The following is a 6,706-nucleotide window of genomic DNA, read 5'->3' as shown; positions in this document are numbered from 1 at the left end:
TAAGCGGGAAGCTGAGAGTAAGTGAGATGTCAGATTTGAGCGCCACATTATACATGTAATAACAGTTTATGGATATAATCCATCACTGCTGTCCTGTGTCACATCAGCCAGTGGAGGAAGAAAAAAAAAGTTGATCTGTCTCCCTGTGTCATCGTTTTTCTCCGTATTAGATGACAAATAATTGGTCATTCATCAATAACAATAGATGAAAGCTGGAATGATTTATTGCCTTTATAACAAAAATTGGGCTGGTCCTGTGGTGATGATGATGGAGCTTTCTGGTCAGTCAGGCAGAAAGGGGGGGAAAGAATGAAGAGAGTGAGGGAAAGGAGAGACTGACGAGATTAGAAGTGGAGAAAAGAGGATGGAAGATAAAAAAAAAAGGATGCACAAAAAAAATGAGGATGGGAATAAAACAAGAAAGACTCAATAAGGCAGGAAGGAATGAAAAACCTGCTTCAGTGGATGATTTGCTTCACAAATGAAACACAAATACTGGTAGTGTGGTACATCACCTCATTTACTGCACGTCAGTTAATGGATTTTTCAATCGCAAAAAAATTACTTGACATTTGTGACTTTTTTTTTTATTTAGCATTTTCACGTGAAATTAATAAAATAAAAAAAAAAATGTTCAAAAGGCACAACTGAAAACCAAATACAAAAAGCAATTTAAAAAAAATCTGAGTGTCCTATTCAGTAGCAGTATCCTTTTATGAAAAGCAGATGGTTGCAAACTACATTATGCCTCTTCCACTTACTTAGTTCCGGCTGCTCTGCAACTGACCGCCTATCAAGTCATGATGGATCACTCTAACCTGATAATACTGCACAGTTGCAAGATGTGAACACAATGCAATCCTTTTATTGATCGCTTCAGTGAACCACAGATCCTCGGCTGATTACCACCTTGCTGTGATAGTGACAGAGGCCTCTCCATCTTCTGCCATCAGAGCTTGTCCTCCTCGACCGCCCTGTATGGGATTGGGATTTGGGGTTGGAGCTGGGTGAAGATCTGAAAATGTAAGGGCATGGGTATTACCAGTCACAGGCTAACTTCATTTTATTAGCATGATCCTGTGTTTTTCATCCAGCGGTAGTCATTTTATTTGCCGTTTCCCCTCTATTAACAGAGAACAAGCAGCTAAATATTTAAAATGATGGTGAATTCACAATTCTATAAGTTTGAACATGTTGAGCAATGCTTTACCATACATCATGTTAATCCACAGGGATACAAAAACGGCTGTTTGAGGATTAATGGACTTGTGGGCCTCATGTGATGATCAAGATATTCACCTGAATGTGAGTTACATCCTTTTCATTGTGGTTGCCATCATAAACTGTGAGCTGCCTGTTTGTGCTTACAGTAATTTGAAAGTTAACCTTATTGTGCTTATTTTTTACCATGAATTTAGTCATTTTTATGTATAATTAGACCATGGAAATATGTTTTTTGGTTTTGACGTAGTGCGTATCAACATGTAGGCTTCAGAACGTACTACGTTGCTTTTTCCTTGGTGATATATATTTGGTTTGGCTGTTAATTTGTCAAAGTAATTAACAGAAAAGTGGAAGAGTGAAAGTGCCTGACTCAGTCCCAGAGCTTTTTCTCGTAGCCGTCACTGCAGCTACTTCATCTGAGCTGAGCATTGATGGAGCTAGTGTGGCACACTTATCAAAAGTCATAATCTCTGTATTCATCTGGCCAGTAGCCGAGCTGGCATGTCCTCCGTCACAGAACAAACTGGATCCACGACCTGCCAAAGCCTTGTCCCAATCGATAGATCCAGTTACAGTAAGAAGCTGTTTACCTCGTTCATCGTGGAAGGAATTGCAGCCAAGCTCGCGGGCTCAGTTGTGCTCTCGTTGCATTCTGGGAAGGCTGACAGACACGTGGAGCCTCTGTTGTGGAGAGTTGTTGAACATTGAGTTTCAATTCTGAGGATGAGTGGTGGAACGTTTGGAGGGACAGCTGGCAAATAGTGCAGTCTGAGAGGTTCTGGTAGAGTTTTGTTTCTTCTCCCTTTTTGTTCATTTTTGGATTTGCATCATTCTGAACTAGTGCAATACCAGTTTAATATTATATTTCAATGTTCTAAGGGTGGTCGGGTGGGAAGGTGTATGGGAGAGGCTGTGTGAAAGGTGGCAGAAGTGGCACTTTTAATGATATTCATTCATCGTCTGCCACTTTATCCTCTACTTGAGGACAAACAATCACTCACACAGTGAGTGATTGTTTACTGCAATTTAGAATGTTCAATTAACCTCAGCATGTTTTTGGACATGTGGAAGGAAATCCACCCCCTAAAAACCTATGAGCACACAGGGAGAACATGCAAAGTCCACACAGAAAGGCCCGGACTGGAATGCAAACCAGCAACCATCTTGCCGTGAGGCAACAGCCACATGCACAACTGTGTGGCCCTTCTTTTAATGATACATCTATCTCAATTCTACCAATATCTCTTGCATCCTCTCATCCACTCTGATGTTAATGGACAACTTTCTTTACCTACCGTTGCTCTCTCCTCCCACCCTTGTTCCCTCCTCCGTCCTTGCCTCCCCTGCCCCTGGTGTCATTTGGTCTTCCTTGCAGATCACGGTCTCCTCTCTTCTGCTTCTCTGACTTGTATAATTCTGTTCACTCTCCCCTCCCTGAGTAATTGAAGTAATTTCCCACCTTGGCTATGATGAATGTGTCCCATGATCCCGCCATGCCCTTCTACTTTAGCCGGCCTAATTAAAGAAAACATTCCATGATTGCCTATTTTTCCTCGAGCGTGACAACCTATTATTCTCCCTAGCACCTGATTAGAGAGTTATTATGCTTAGATTTAGATTGATTTAACCGGGCAGCCTAATAAAAGACTACTTGGGGTTTGATTTAAAGTGGGGGAATTGCAGGTTTTGGAGCCAGTCACGGTGTGTAATTGTTATTACTGGTTCATGATATGAGCAGAGTGGCAGAGAGAGGGGAGTTGGTGAAATTGAATTAGAAAATTAGAAGGTCACTTGGCGAAACAACAGGTGACATTTTGGGACATTCCTGCCACGATAGAGCTGTCAGGAGGAGGGGCGTCCAGGCACGGATTTGTCCGGAATGATAAATCACATCCATCGGGGCCTGCAGAAAGTGACATATTTCTATCAAAGCAAGATTAATCTCTCCATCAGCCTCCGCAGCGTGGCTCATAATCATCTACAAGAATTGTTTGCAGAATGCGTAAATTGACTGGTGTTTGTGTTGTGGTGCTCTGCCCTCGGTTAGTAATGTCTCAATAAATGTTAAATGGGGATTAACCGGCTGCTCAGGTTTCTCTTAAAATAATTGTATTTTTTTTAACATGGTAACTATGGCATCTTTTAATTGAAATGAATGATTTGTTTGGCTGTGCAAGGTAAAATATAGAATTTTCATAGTACTCTTAAGCCAATTGACAGTGACCTCACTATAGTATATGATGCCTAATGTCATAAAACTGAAGACGACTAGTAATAAAATGCATTTAGGATTCCACAAGAACATACATCCTACATTACTGAAATTAATCCAGGAGTTTATTGCTTGAACCAGGAGTTTATTTAAGGCTTAGCTTTAAAGCCCAACAACACTCAAATTAAAGGTGACATTCATGTTTACTTTTAAGGTCAGAATATACAGACCAGTGTCCTGAGAAGATGGTAGAAGCTAACAAAATCTAGTTGTTCTTAAAATGTTATTTTATTTCAGTAGTTTTGGTTTCATCCTGAACACTGCTTAATAAAACCAGAACCTCAGTTACACATCTTTACCTACGAGGTATTAAATAACTGAAATGTCATCTTTCTGTACGTGTTAGGCCGTTTTTTTTTTTTTTCTTAAATGTTATGGGGGACCCACTTTAGAGATGACTAATAACACAGGCATCCTTTTGGTACCACCTAATAATATTTTGAATACAAATAAATGTGTCATAACCTAATCTTATGCATGTGTTATTTAATTAGGGTTAATTAAAAATCCTGGATAAATGTATTTGGTGACCCAAAACAAATCTCCTGTGACCTGTGGGTCTGACTGCGGGAAATGTTAAAACTATTCAGTTTCTTACTGATGCTCTTCCACTGATACTTCATGCTTCAGCTACACATCTGCAACTCCACAGTAATTAAGCATTCTGCTGACACAGTGCTATAAAGCAGGGTCTTTCATTGGTAGTTGCTCTTAGTGCCGTCCAGCTTGAACCTGAAAAATTACACTAAATCTCCAAAGGAAAAAAAAGCATCATTTTCAAAACAAACCTGCCCAAAACACATTTGATTGGTACCGACTGTGGCTAACATCTGTTTTGACACCCGAAAGCTGAATGATGGCTCGTCCTCTCCATTGCCTCCCTCAGATCTTGTTAGCATAAATGCACTTACTGACGCGCCTGAGCAGCATTTTGATAAATGGCACGATTAGAGGTAAAATGAACAATTTGAGTCAGGCCATGCCATGAACGCACAGAGACTTTAACTTAAAGCTCACTGTCACGGGGGCGAATCAAGTCCATCTTTCATGTCTGAAATCAAGCAGTTGTCGGAGTGAGCTCGCTGTAAGTTGTCTTTGACATGTATTCACTGTTGGGATTATTGGCAGTCACTTCTTCAATGTCACTGTGAGTTATGGCGACGTACTGTAGTGCTGCTTGCAACTGCAGGCCTAGATTGATATATGACTAGATGACAATATTCATAACTTCTTTCATATACATATATAGATTAGGTAATATGTTTGAAATTGATTGTATGGAAATTACTCAGGCAAACAAAATTCATTGATCCGTTTTTCTGAGACATCTCACTAACTGACACCAGGAAAAAAAGAAAGAAGCAATGGTTGAAGTAAAGAGAAAAAGAATTTGTCACTGACTACATTAAAATTGTTATTGACATGTTAGTTCATTAGGATTGAATGAAATATGATTCATGCACAAATTGTTTTAGTTCATTTAGGTGTGAGAAATGCTGCCTCTAAGACTAGATGCCACAGTGTCTTCGTTTCATAGGAGCTCATACAGTTGATGTGATTTTTTTTTTTTTGGTCCAGTAGTTTGATAACTAATTACTAACATTAATTAAATTAAAACAAATTTTATTTTCTTTTAAGTTTCACCAAGAAGGACTTGCAGCCTTTGGGTTTTGTTGTCTGTGTCCAGGTTCAGTTGTTTCAGCTTCTTCTTTGCCATGTCCATTTTCATGTGAAGAGCAGTTACCACCGAGCAGCAACTGTCGCTTCAAGGCTGTGATGTGGGTCATTCACAGATGTCCATGTATAGCTTGAATTGAGAATTATGAAAACAAAAATATCATAGAATTATTGATTCCACAGAAGGCTGCTGTTTTTTCCTCTCTTTTCAAAACGTGTATAATTATTAACTAAAAGCAATAAGTGTACTATTTATTGATTGTGACATATGCAGCATTACGGAGCTTAAAATTAATTTCCCCATGGAAAATAAAGTGTATCGTATTGTATGAAGCAGGTCCAACTTACATCGGTTATTGAAGCTGTCCTCCATCTGGCCACAAAATAAACAGACAAAAGCAGTGAATGGAAATTAGCTAAAAATTATCTCGTAGAAAGGAAGCTGCGCTCTCAAATAAATAAATAAAAACAAGTAAATAGATGATGAGATATGAAGGGAACATTTAGAGATTCACACATTGGACTTTCATCAACCCTTACGAGGCTGAAAACAGTAGAAATGAGGGGATGAAGAAGGTGGAGTCTCATAGAAAGGCATGAAATGTGGATAAAATGAAGGAGAAATTTTGCTGTAACTGAGAAAAAGATTGAAAATTGAGCCAGAAAAGAGAAGCAGGAAGAGAGGGACAAGAACAGATTAAATGATGCAGGAAAGAAATGAGAGTAATTGACATGGGGGTGGAAAAAAGAAAGAAAGAGAAATCATGTATGCATGATTGTTTATTAAGTCTTGGATAAATGAGATGTTGCAGGCATCATCCTGGACGATAAAGCAAAACATTAAAAATAAAGAGATGATTTCTTTAAAGGATTAATAGGACTCTGAAGTCATTGATGATCACTCACTGAAGACTTCATTATTCCAATTAATGGTCCCCTCCACTACTTGACCCGACCGTCAGAATTAGTGGCAAGGAACCTTTAAGTCAGATAGATGAACTGCCACAGCCCTTGCTGGCTAATTGGCAGCCACAATCAAGAGTGAATATGTATCAGGAGAAGAGGAGGCTGAATATGTGAGCAGATACACAAGAGAAATGAGGCTGAGGCAAAAATCACAGCATCAACTGTTTGGATGTCAGCTGTGGACAAATGATCACGGGATATAAAAGATAAAATGACTATGACTTGATGGATATGATGCACGTTGTGTAATTACAGAGGTTTAGTAGATTTGTTTGGCTAATTCTGAATTCAAAACAATGATTTATTCTATAATATAGAGCTATATAGAGAGATTGAAATTACTTTTTTTTTTAGTTGAAGTTTCTTTTTAGGAGAGTCTAGAACACATAATAAAAATAGTATATGCTCAAAATTCACATGCATTTGTTGAGTTGGCAGTGATGAAGACAATGCTTCACAAACCACCAACATCCCATGTAATTGTGGGATGTTTCAATTAAATCAGATTTTTGATTTTATATAGCTATTTTTTTCTGCTCTAAACTTTGATGTTCGGTGATAAAACAC

The 6,706-nt window shown here is 38.7% G+C and overlaps 1 long non-coding RNA gene across 1 annotated transcript in view; it reads left to right on the top strand.

The window, feature by feature from the left end:
- The first annotated feature begins 912 nt into the window (after nucleotides 1–912).
- The window catches only part of LOC122761060, a 7,249-nt gene continuing 1,455 nt past the window's right edge, over nucleotides 913–6,706 (top strand). Inside the window, exons 1-2 of the long non-coding RNA XR_006358524.1 lie at nucleotides 913–1,023; nucleotides 1,233–1,305. This is a non-coding gene — a long non-coding RNA (uncharacterized LOC122761060). The remainder of the gene's footprint in view (nucleotides 1,024–1,232; nucleotides 1,306–6,706) is intronic.

This window comes from Solea senegalensis, linkage group LG2, assembly GCF_019176455.1.
Source record: "Solea senegalensis isolate Sse05_10M linkage group LG2, IFAPA_SoseM_1, whole genome shotgun sequence".
Lineage (NCBI taxonomy): Eukaryota > Metazoa > Chordata > Actinopteri > Pleuronectiformes > Soleidae > Solea > Solea senegalensis.
This window is presented reverse-complemented; position numbering and strand designations above follow the sequence as displayed.